The sequence below is a fragment of the Protopterus annectens genome, chromosome 7.part0 (genome assembly GCF_019279795.1).
Source record: "Protopterus annectens isolate FY-2018-M chromosome 7.part0, PAN1.0, whole genome shotgun sequence".
Taxonomy (NCBI): domain Eukaryota; kingdom Metazoa; phylum Chordata; order Ceratodontiformes; family Protopteridae; genus Protopterus; species Protopterus annectens.
Genome location: NC_056739.1, coordinates 211,892,192 through 211,905,302, shown reverse-complemented (window position 1 = coordinate 211,905,302; position 13,111 = coordinate 211,892,192). Strand labels below are relative to the sequence as shown.

General features: G+C 39.0%; 1 long non-coding RNA gene across 1 annotated transcript in view; it reads left to right on the top strand.

The window, feature by feature from the left end:
• Window positions 1-13,111, top strand: part of LOC122805799 — a 65,060-nt gene that overhangs the window by 20,357 nt on the left and 31,592 nt on the right. Inside the window, exons 2-3 of the long non-coding RNA XR_006365451.1 lie at window positions 5,815-6,209; window positions 6,575-6,652. This is a non-coding gene — a long non-coding RNA (uncharacterized LOC122805799). The remainder of the gene's footprint in view (window positions 1-5,814; window positions 6,210-6,574; window positions 6,653-13,111) is intronic.

The following is a 13,111-nucleotide window of genomic DNA, read 5'->3' as shown; positions in this document are numbered from 1 at the left end:
TTATAACCTTTTGAGGTACAGTACACCTTGAAGAACAGTAATGTACAGGAAGATAGTATAGCCATATGACATACAGTGCAATCCTCCATAATCCCACACATCCAGCTACCTATATCCTGCTCTTCAAACCTCTGTTATACTAACCTTTTCCTCTGTGAAGTTTCATACCTACAAGATTCTGAATATTATATTTATGACTATATTCTCTGAGTGGAAAAGTATTTTGCTGTGTATCTTTATTGTATGTTAATTCACTGTGCATCAAAAAATTCACACCATACCAATGCCTCTGTACCACTTTAATGTAGATATATTTTTGTATTAATTTTGTATTAGCATTGTATTTTTTGTGGAATATTCGAATGTTGTGGAGCTTTTCTCCCCGGGTCTCCACTGAAAATGGACCTCTGACCCAGTGGACTTTCCCGGTTAATAAATAAATAAATAAATAAATATGATATGATATGATACACAAACTTATTTGGGAAAGTATGGACATGAGATGGACAAGCCACGGTGGTACTGCAGTCGCGTTGTTGCCTCACAGCAAAAGGTTCTCCTGTTCGATTCTCGGCTGGAGTGCCTTCTGTGTGGAGTCTGCATGTCCTCCCCACAGTCAAGTGGCGTTCGAAAGACATGCGTAGAATGGGCGTGCCTTCACTGAAGGTTGGACATCGAGCTGGCACCTCGGCACCCATAAAAAGTCTACTGCCAATCATTAGCAGACCGGAGTTCCGCTGTGGCGACCCCTAACCGGGAAAAGCCGAAAGAAGAAGAACAACAACATGGACATGAGATGGACATTACAATGCTATGTTAGAGCGGTATTAATTCTCAGTCTCAAATAGTTGTCAGTTCTGCTGTTGTCATATGAAATTAGTAAGGGAGACAAACAGTCCTCTTTGAGATCAGTTATCTTACCGATTCAGTGCATGAAAACCAGCAGTATGAAGACACATGAACAATAAACTGTACAACACATGATAAGCTATGGTCTATAAAACATAACCAGGGGACAGATCTGCCATGCATAGATATTAAAACGTAAAGAAAAAAATAGAAACCTAGAATGCAATTCTGAATTTTTAAAATACCCAAAGTGGGTCTAACAGTATGAAAGCTTCCAAAACATACATAAGCCTGAACAAAAGAAAATAAACAAATGGCATGCATATTCTGTATACAAAGAACAAGAGGCAGAAATTCACGTGTTGTGTGCATGCAAGCAGAAAGAGATGATTGTAAGCATATACTATTACTGTGGTTAGTGTCTATAATTATTTCAGGAAAAGGATGATCATTGCTATGGATGTAGATGGTATGATTATGTAGGTACAGAGCAGGAGCATAACCAAGACTTAGGCAGGTATTGTTTTTCTAGTTGTCGTAGTTTGATCAGTGTGGTGTTCAAAGTTTAGTGATATAACTTGAGTAAATTGAGTCACCAGCTGTGTTTTTAAATTTACTAATAAGTATGCTATATTTAGTTCACAAATGTAGTTTCCTTGTAAATGAGTAGTGCTGGCAAATGTGGTTTTAAGGAGGACAGTTTTTGAGTTTATAATTTTGGTTGTGCGTAGTAATGATTTGTTGTTAGGAGACAAATACTGAAAACTCAATCCAATGTAATTGTTTATGGGCAATACAGTGATGTGTTCAGGATGGAAGATTAAATGCAAATTTTGCAATATTGTTATAACTACATAATGAACTTAGTTGACAGTTTGCTATGTATCCCTTGTATGAGTTCCAAGCAGTGTCTCTGTATTGTCCATAAGGAATTGTGTCTGAGATGCAAGCCTGCGTAACTCCAGGCAGTCTACATGCTTGCCACTGTCCACAGGTCATGTGATGACTCTTAGTATGGTCTACTAATGTTTGTATTGACTCCCATTTTAATGACTGTAAGTCTTCACTTTAGTGCTGTCTCAGGCATGAACTTGCTTTGTTCATAGTTCATAGTTCATAGTTTAGTAGTAAGCTAACTGCCCTGGCGAGCCATTTTAAGCTTAGCCAATTATCCCTTGTGAGACTCAAACCCTGCACCTTGTGTTTGTAAGGCAAGCACCTTAGCCATTAAACCACCCTCCCAACCACCTTTGTTGTTGACACCTTTACATATCTAATGCTCAACAGACCAGAATCACACCATCTGCACCAGGCTAGTTATTGTGTTGTGATCATAATATGATTGATTTTATAAAGATGCAAAGATAGGGTGAGAAAAAAGGGGTTCCAGGTACAAAGTGTTAGGGGAGTGTGATTAGCAGATGATACTGAAATTCATTTCCAAGATGTCATTTCCCATGTTGATTCTGTGGTCCTGATTGGAGCAATTGCGCCTCGGCTTTGAGAGTGTGTGTGTGTGTGTGTGTGTGTTTTTTTTTTTTGCTCCTCACTTAGATGTGGTGCTCCTCCTTTAAGTGCCAGATTTGAGAATGTAGTTTTCTTTTGGGGGGATTGTCAATGATAGGAGTTTGCCAGATTGGTAAGCAGCGCAGGGTGCTAGATGACCCAGCAATGGCTCTGTTTTTGAAGACCCCTCTAGTGGTGAACATGCTATCCTTAGAAATCTAAAGTCTTCTCAGAGACAAAATGTGTTTCTAAAAGAAATTTGGAGGAAACTCTGACTGATTTATTATGTTTCCAATATACCCTTTCCAGCAAAAATAAGAAAATATCCATAAGACATCACACTCTAGACTATAATGGCATCAGGTTTGTTGCTAAGGCCATTAATAGTATTGCAGGATGATGACATGATGGCATAGTTTCTGTACAGTGTTTTGTTGAACACTGGATGGACTGCTCACAAAAGATTAAACAGTACAGTTAAGATTCAGCAAACAGACATATCACGTTTCTTTGATGTTGCATTTCAGATACAGGCACTTCTCCTTGCTCAGCCTTGCATAATGGCAGCCCATTACATCTTGACATAACTGCATCTCATTGTGTTTAGGTCCACATGACTGCAAAATCTTTTCAGCTGTTGACACAGACATCTACTGCCTTGCTACCCCCTTCCTATAGGAAAACCACTTCATTGTTATTCATCTGGTAATCTTACTTATGCATACATTCTTCTCTTCCTTCAGTTCACACTAACTGGTCCTCCTTTCTTCCTTTCTACAATGTTGTTAGCATAGATTTATTTTCCAGGCAAGGGTGTACTTTCTGCAGTTTAAAGATTATGACTAGCAAAGTGTAACTATCATTTCTTAGAATCTATTAGAATGCAAACTTATCACATTTTTCTTGTGTTTTGCTAACAATCAGCATGGTGTTGTACTTGTGTAGTTGAGCAGATGTATTAATGTTTAGAGCTCTCTGAGAAGGCTAATTACCGTATCAGTTCTGCTTAGTAGCCCTGAGCCTGACATACGCAGGTCTTCAGTGGCACAGTATCAACTCATATTTACTACATGCAAAAAAACACTGTTATCAGACCATCTAATGCAAAGTAACAATAGTAATACACCCTATCTGCATCAAGCTAAGCTCAAGGGACATTGTAATGTTTCTCAGTGTATATCAAACAAGATATACATGAGTAGTTGAAAATGTGGCTGTTATGCTGGTTGGTTAGAGAATATTCATTGTATGTCTGTCAAAAATGAATTAATGCCAGTTTGTACTGTGACAATACAGTACACAGTGGCATCACTGCTATTGGCGTGACACCAGTCAAAGCTAATGTAATTAGCGATTGGCAGTTGTTTACTGGGAAGGTCCAAGTGGGATGAAAACTATGGTTCAGTGTAGGCCCAAAAAGTACAGCTCCCACAAATTTGCAAGCATATGTCAGTAGACAAAAGTACAAATGTGTAATGCATTTGAATACACATGCACGATGCATAGATGAGATGATTGCATAGTGCTTGTTTACAAGGAAATGAAAGATATCCCTAAATTGTACAGTGGCACTCAATGTAACAGTAGCAGTTATATGAGAGAGTAGAGTATTTCACATTTTTGAGACAGAGCAGCATACCACCTTACAGTACAGTGTATTACCTACTGGAAACTAGCATGGTATTTTTTGGATGCATGATGTTTGGAAAAGGATGTATTGAATTGAGGCTATACAGCGACTGGAGTTTTAAGTTATTAGTCAATGCGGTTTAATGTAATTGCAGTACATTTTAGATATGAGTTAAAGGTAGTTTACAAGATATGGTGCAGGTTTGAGTAAAGTTATCATGATTTGTGCTTTTAGCATTAATGTGGTTTTGCTGTACTGCAAGTGTACAAAAAGTAAATTATGGTGTAAGAGGTACCTCAAAAAGAAATCAGCAGAACAGCTGACATGACAGAGTATGGGCATGGCTGGTGTGCACCAATCTAAGGGAACAGCAACACAAGCCTGAGTCCTACTTTCTTCCTCCTAGTTTTAGCTTTCCTATTCATTTTCTTGCAGCCTTAAATATTGTGGCGTTTCATTAAGGTTACCACAAAGTGCGGACTATGTGTACACCGACTCCAATATTTCTTAGTGACTGGAAAGCACAAGCAATGCAGTAGGGATGCTCTTTAGCACAGCTTGTGTACACTTGATGTAGGTGTCGATTAATATGGCCTGAAGTCTTTATTTTTTGCTGTTAGCATGGTCAAAGAAAAAAAAGTGCACTCAGTAGGAACAGAGGTGTGCACTAAGGGCAGGACAAAGGTTGTCATGACAAGCTGTTAGGTTGTACTGATTCCATAACAAACTGTGTGCTTCCTGATACATATCATTGCTTGTAGTACAGCACTGTGCAGACTTGTATGCTGGAGAGGAAGAAATGATCATTGTTTCTTTATTATTTTTGTTTCCAGATGAAAGTTGGAATATGAGGGGGATACTGGACAAATGTTGGTAGATGTTACTCAATGACTGGACAGTCTACAGGTTGCTATTGCTCATCTCACATACTTATTCTGGTGATTTATATCTAGATGGTTTTATATTCAAAACTTGTGATGATCGCTTCACTGTGAGGCTTGTCGACAACATCTGATCAATAGTTACTGCTAGGTTATTCTTATGCAGTTGAAACAGGTATGACATTGTAGAATGGGTATGAATGACATTGATTAAGTTTGTCACAGAAGACACTGATGCAGTGGAAAAAAATGTAGGCATCACTGAGTTTTAACAAAAATTGTTGGAAAATGTACCCTTATTGCAACAGTTGTTATTATAATGTTATTTTTTCACTGTATGATTGTTAAGAGATTTTGTGGCTGGTACGCATGATATGATTGTTGAAATGTTTAAAGGCACATGGTCTCAGCACATTTGCATTAGGCACAATGTGGCACCTTGTATATATTACCGAGAAAGAGAAGTATGCGTGATGATATTTTGAAGACTACATCACTATATCATACAAGATGTAAATTTAAGGCATTGGCCAGAACCCTTACAAAAGTGAACATTGGGAAATTTAGGCCTCGCCAATGATATTGCTAAGAAACTAGCTGCGTACAAACTCTAGTTTATACTGCTTAAATATAAGTAGTGTATTTGTTTCACATCAGTGTGGAATGCAATAATGTGCATAACTGTTAGGTGTAGTTAATGTGGACATACAGTGAGAGAGCGTAAATATAACATGCAGTAGTGAGTTATTATCATAAATATGGTGCAGACATTTCAGAAAGTATAGTAACTAAACTGATAATGGTGTCTAATTGCATCTCATTTTTATCATGTGTAAACTTAGCAGGTTTGAAAATGCAAGACTTATAATTTTTTGACTGAGGCAGAAAGTAGAACAGGTTAATGATATATTTAAGAGAATGACTCTGATTTTTCCTTTCTTTTCTCAGGAACATTCTTCATCACAACATGCCCACTGTTTAAACGATGCATGTGCCACACACGCTTAATGACTTGAGGATGGCGTGTCTGTACATGCCTTCCCCAGGGATGTTCACCTTTGTACTTTGTGGGTGAGTCAATGTGAACCAACGTGGGACACATACCATTATTTGTCAAGGATGTGATACACAGCAAGAGAGCCAAGTATTACTTGTGCTAAAAGCATTTTGAGGATTGCATGTTTGAAACTAATCTGATGAAGAAACTTCTTCCCAAAGGCCTGCTGAAATGGCAGACTCATCGACATTTGAAGAGAAATGCACTGCCTACAATTTTCAGTTTTTCACAGAAAGAAGACAGAACATCATCAAGTCAGAAAATTGCAGTACAGGAAAAGAAAAAGGTAGGTAGCATGCAATCTTTTGTTTTTAACATGACTAGATGTTTTGAAAATTGAGGGTAGTTAGCTGAACAAAGGAACGTGACAGCCATGGCGGTACAATAAAGTGTTACAGCAGTCACTGAGTGTCAACAGTTAGTGGCTCACATACTGTGAATTGGTGTTACTCATTTTGAGACAGCTTGGTGTCTTGCTGTTATCTTTAATCTATAGTGGATTGGCTGGTGACAACAGCATGTGGCTCATCCAGCATGTTTCAGGCAGGTGATCTAAATGATGAGGCACCGTTTGTTCATCTTGTATTTTTTATTTCATGTGGAAAGCAATGTCAATGCAGTAATCTGAATTGTTTTTCTTTGCCTGTACAGCTCCTGTAGCAGTTGCTCTCTTCACAGCTGAGTACATTTCAGTTGATAGCACAGCAGGTGGATGATAACCATGCACAGGTAAGCAGCATACTTCATCAAACCTTTGATGTAGATTCCCATGGTGGATAGTCAGGTCATACTATGTGTTTGTTTGCAGCATGTGGTGACACACTATATGGAAGGGACTGGCCTAATAGTTAAGGACCTTTCCTCAAAAATATAAGGCACAAGGTTTGATTCTGACCTCTGCTTACTGAGCAGGCCTGTAATAGTCTGGTGACTGACAGCCTAACATTTAACGGAAGGAGGAAATGACATAATGGTTAAGGTACAGAGTGCAGGGTTTGATTCTCTTCTTTGAGGGGAAATTTCTAGGCTTAAAATGGCCAATAACTGTGGTCATTCTGAGCCATTGAAGCATTAAAGTTGTGATGACGTGGGCAAAGACCAACTGTTACAGGGCACAGTATGTGTATTTCTGCCCCTCAGTATATGTGTCTTGTATATGCAGGATAGAATGGAAACATATTTTGCTTGTTTGTGTTATGTTTTTTGTTAACATATGTCTATCACTGCATATATAGTGATGCATTTTTCACATAAATAGTATTTCAATCACTGGATAACATATTTTTCACATTCTGTCATATATTATTGTGGCTGCATAACTGAAATCAGGTGGATGATAACCATGCACAGGTAAGCAGCATACTTCATCAAACCTTTGATGTAGATTCCCATGGTGGATAGTCAGGTCATACTATGTGTTTGTTTGCAGCATGTGGTGACACACTATATGGAAGGGACTGGCCTAATAGTTAAGGACCTTTCCTCAAAAATATAAGGCACAAGGTTTGATTCTGACCTCTGCTTACTGAGCAGGCCTGTAATAGTCTGGTGACTGACAGCCTAACATTTAACGGAAGGAGGAAATGACATAATGGTTAAGGTACAGAGTGCAGGGTTTGATTCTCTTCTTTGAGGGGAAATTTCTGGGCTTAAAATGACCAATAACTGGGGTCATTCTGAGCCATTGAAGCATTAAAGTTGTGATGACGTGGGCAAAGACCAACTGTTACAGGGCACAGTATGTGTATTTCTGCCCCTCAGTATATGTGTCTTGTATATGCAGGATAGAATGGAAACATATTTTGCTTGTTTGTGTTATGTTTTTTGTTAACATATGTCTATCACTGCATATATAGTGATGCATTTTTCACATAAATAGTATTTCAATCACTGGATAACATATTTTTCACATTCTGTCATATATTATTGTGGCTGCATAAGTGAAATCAGATGTGATACTGTAATGCATGATGTAGACTGTGTATTTGTGTATTCATGACTGTGATATGTAGAAATTACATGCAGAGGGTGTGTGTGTGTGTGTGTGTGTGTGTGTGTGTGTGTGTGTGTGTGTGTGTGTGTGTGTGTGTGTGTGTGTGTGTGTATAAGAGAGAGAGCTGGGACTGCAGAAATTGTACCCTTTTGGTGTGGTCTGTCATTGTTTCTTTCTTATGTCTGTGGATGCTGTAAGTATGAAGTGTTAGATGTTGATAAATTACATGCTAACTGTTGCATTGCAGTGGTGTGTTGTCCTGACTTTTTGGTGCTTGGTTTGGGCATTACAGTTGTTATAGTAAAGAAGTGTATACTAGCTTTTTCTTGAGTGATACAGTGTTTGTATGTGTGTGTGTGTGTGTGTGTGTGTGTGTGTGTGTGTGTGTGTGTGTGTGTGTGTGTGTGTGTATGTGTGTGTGTGTGTATGTGTGCATGCCCACATGCACTGCAGAACAGAGCTACAGGAACACCTACTTGATGTCCATTGTTTGCAGTCTGTCAGCAGTGTTTCTTTACTGCTACAGCTATGTGTGGCCACAAAGTGAGAAGATCTGCATAAGACACAAACCAGGAACCAGGAACAACAAATGCAGACAATCCAAAAACTGAAGGTACTGAAGACACCATCAGGCCTGCAATAAATTTAAAAATGTATTAATAATGAGCCAACAAGATTAAGCACTTTCATCGGTCTATAACCAAGACTTCATCAGAATCTAATTTCACTATATTTTTCTAACTGACTGAAGAATTACTGTTCCCTAGTTACTTACTAAAGCAAGGCACGATAAACGGGGATGAGTGTCTTGTCAGGTCCAAAAACAGAGTGCACACCTCACATCTATCGCTAGTATTCAAATACAGTTTCAGTGCTGGCTACAGAATGACATCATATCAGGTCACATGACTGTCGTTCCACACTACTCCTTCACTAGAAACTAAGCCAGGATCTGGCACTGATGTGTAACAATGCACACACAGAACTTTAACTAAGGTTTATTACAACATCTGGAAACTGTAAAACAAATCCAACACTTCCACCCTTCCTGCAGAAACTAACAGGCTATTCTCTGGCAGCATTCAGACGTGTGAGAAAAAATCTTTACGGCCTAAACCAAGTTATTTAATTTCAGGCTCTTTTCTTAAGATTAGCTAGGCTGAGGTTAACCCCTTCCCTTCCAATATCCTTTGTTAAAATATATGCATTTCATCTGTTACAACAATACAGTCTGACATTTGTCCAGCAGGACCCACTGTTGACACATTTTTAACACAAGCAACTTTGCAAATACATTTTAACACAAGCATCTGTACAAATCACTTTGATATTCAAATGAGATATAATTCTTTACACAACTCCAACTAGCTATGCTGGCATATGCTACATCTGCACTGCCCTCCTCCCCCCCCCCCCCCTGCACAGCTGGCACTTCCTCACATCATCACAGTAGGCACTGCTGATGTTTTCCTTGTTTGAAGATGGACTGTGAGAGGTTCACATAGACACTTTGGAATAGTGTTAAACAGTGAACATTTGTATGTCTGTCTGATTTTATTACTTCCAATGGATATCTGAATAGGGTCTATGGTATCTGAGTTACAAGAAGTGCACAAAGTGATAACAGCTCTGAGTGGGGGATGATGAAAACTGTGAATACAAGTGATACGCATGAGGAAAAAAGTTAACAGGAATTACAACAGACTGTACTGAAATTGTTACTTAATCAACTGCAAATTGTTTCAAAAATGCTTGAGATATAAAACATACTGGTAGAGGTAGACATGCTTATCTAGCTTCTGAAGGAAATATATGAAATTTTGGATATCAGTTAATAGAAAAGTGTTTTTGTGGCAGCATGCACTGGAAAACACTTTTGACTGAGCAAGGACAGTATACACACTGTTTGGAACAGTGATAGTAGGCACAGCACTGCATGAAGGAAAGAATATATTAAGTTGCATCAAAAAAATCATAACCCCAATGAATATGTGCATACTAAAGCAGTAGCACTTACAAATATAGGGTGAAATCACTGGTATGACTAAGAGATAACAAGGCAGAAGACTGCAATTCTATGTATTCTTTATGATCAGAGTAGTAACTAGCAGATATAGCTAAATCTGTGAGTGGCCAAAATAAATTGTAATCTGTGTATATTACAGGTATAGGTTCGTAGGTTCAGAGGTGCATACTAGGCTATCTGCCCTAGGGCATTTATAAGCCTAGCCAGAGTGTGTTTGGCTTTCGCCACCCACTTTAAATTAATTTTGCTATGCCCTTTTTCGAGGTTAGTATACTGTGCCTCTGTTTAACAGTGACACAGAAGTGATACCCGGGGTAAACCTACGATCTCCCATCCACTCATCAAGATTCCTCTTGAAGAGAGTCAATGAAGGACTCTGCCTAACCTGGACTGGGATTTTATTCCAGAGTGAAGGGAGCCTCTGGGTTATGAATCTGTCCCTCCAGCATGTCCTATTTATTTCAGTGCTGAGGTTCAAGTCTCTCGAGCGCATTTTCTGAGGTGCAGCATGTCCATTAATTCCGGGTTGGACATGGCTTTATACATCAGGCACAGATCGTCTCTGAGCAGGCGGTATGCCACTGAGTAGAGCTGGAGTTTCTTTAACCGGGCAGCATATGGCATCTGTTTGAGCCCTTTGATCCTCTTGGTGAGGTACTTTTGGGGTCTTTCCAGTTGCTTCAGGTGTCTGGTAAGGTACATCCCAAAAGGGGCAATGTACTCAATTATGGGCCTGATGAGGGATGAGTAAAGAGGCACGATGACCTCCCCTGATCTAGATGTGAATCCCTTCATGATTAGGTGGGCTATATAAAATGTTTTTCTAACCACTTTGGCCACATGGTTGTCAAATGAGAGATTGCTATCAACTTAGGTCCCCAGGTCCCTAATTACTTCTTCTGTACTTATTGGATTACCACCTATGTGGTAATTTGTGGGCACTTTGTTTTTGCTAAAGGGGATGACTATACACTTTTTGGCATTTAGCTTGAGGCCATGGCTCTGGCACCAGTTGTCTGTTTCTATGAGGCCCTTTTGGAGGATGCTTGTGTCGGCTGGAGAGTCGATTATGGCACCCAGTTTGCAGTCATCTGCAAATTTGGTCAGCCACAGTCATGTTTTCAGGAATACTTAAGACACCTTTATGTTAAGGCTTGATAAAAGCATTTTTGTAACATGATTTACTATGAAAGTGCTACACTTTTACTGGCACACCAGACAGACTGAAAACAAATGTGTTTCATGTGTATTGTCATGGAAAGTTGACTAATTAGCCAAACCTAGCAGGGTTGAAATATGATAGATACTCTTGCTAGCTGAGGGTTGGAATATGAGAGGAGTAAGTTGAAAAGGAAGTGAAGTAGATCAAAGTTGAACGTCTAAAAAAGTTTGTTATCTCGGCAATGAGCTCGTAGTTCTGGAAGCTTTTTTCACAGAATGTGTAACACATTAGTAGGAAACACATTTGTAAAAGGCACTGCGTAACAGTAACTGATACAGTTACTGAGGCCTCTCAGAAGTAGCTGCCCTTCCCATTTCTTGCATTCTAAGTGAACGGAACTGTCATGTGACAGTCCAGCCATGGACACTGTAATCTCTTAAACTGTGCACTTACAGTGTATCATGGAGAAGATTTTTCTTTAGAAGAAAACAAATTCTCATCAGGATGTCTGCCCCAGGACAACGTTCAGGGTTACAAACAGAATAAAATTAGTAGTGACTTCTATCTGGAAAATACAGGGTTGTAATGAGCCAAACTTAAGATATAGTTAAAATTTTTCCATTGTGGTCCTTTAAAGAACCACTATATGTGTGTCTTTGTTTCCTCATTTCCAAAATGCTTTTCTTCCCTGTCTTTGATTGTGCTAATGTAGAATAGTCAGACTGCTAGACTAAATCCAGATTCTGAATGTTTCTTTCATATCCCAATCTCACAGAGCAGTAGAAACTCTAAGGGCACTGGAATGGCTAAGTAATAATGCCCTTTGTTATTTTCCACTCTTTCCTCTGTTGCTGCCAAAGGACCAGCCATAAACTGCCTTCTTCCAGTCCTTTTGCCCAGGAAATGCCTCCATTAATTATCTATGCATTAGATATGTTAATTTGCCTTCAGCGTCAGATAAAAATGAGATTCTGAACAAGTATGGGAATTATTCTCCTAAGTGTAGTTGCCGGACACATCTATTTTCTTGAAGGATTACATTTTGTACCTGCTTATCATGGAGCCAGTGTTCTCCAGTAAGAAATACTTTTTCTGTGATATCAATGTGTATCATCTTTCTGCTCCATACAATTAGGTGTGTCTGCTTTTGTGACTATTTAACCTTCCCTAATGTGATTGCTTGCAAGTATCTTTCATGATGTATGCAACTACCTTTTTTGATAATACAGTCTACTGGCAGCTATTTCATGTGCTTAGATCGTAGTCATTGCTCTGTATTATGTTCATCCTTGCCCGGGCATTTTTTTTTTTGTAATCACACTTCTGTCATGGCTCTTTTTTGGTGAACAAACATTCTCCAGCAGACATACCTCTCAACCTCTTAGTTCAAGAAATCTGCACAAAACCAAAAATAATAGGAATAAAATACTGTCTGTGTATATGCGTGTGTGTGTGTGTGTGTGTGTGTGTGTGTGTGTGTGTGTGTGTGTGTGTGTGTGTGTGTCTGAATGTGAGTGCACAAGAGTGCGAGTGAACTTGATCAAGTCATTGTTTTATGCTGGCAAAGCAGCGTTTTTGCTGTTTAGTGAGTGTAAAAGTAAAATAAGCATTAAAAAGAGAGGAGAGTATGTACGTCTGTTTGTGTATATTTGTTTTTCTGTCTGCGTGTGTTAGTGCATACATGTTTCCATGAATGACAGCTAAAGTGTGTGTGTGTGTGTGTGTGTGTGTGTGTGTGTGTGTGTGTGTGTGTGTGTGTGTGTGTGTGTGTGTGTGCTTGGGAACCATAACAGCAATGCAGCAATGGCAGCAGGACCAGCAGTTAAGACCTTTGCATACTTTTAGCTTGAAATATCCGGAAAAAGCCTAAAATAAACAGGGCCATCTGAGCACTTCTTGGAGTAAGAAATCTGGACAATTCCTAAAATAATGGGGCTCAAAAATATGGACAGAGTTTAAATGTTCTTATAAACTTAGAAAGTTGCTAGAATATCAGGCTATGTGTTA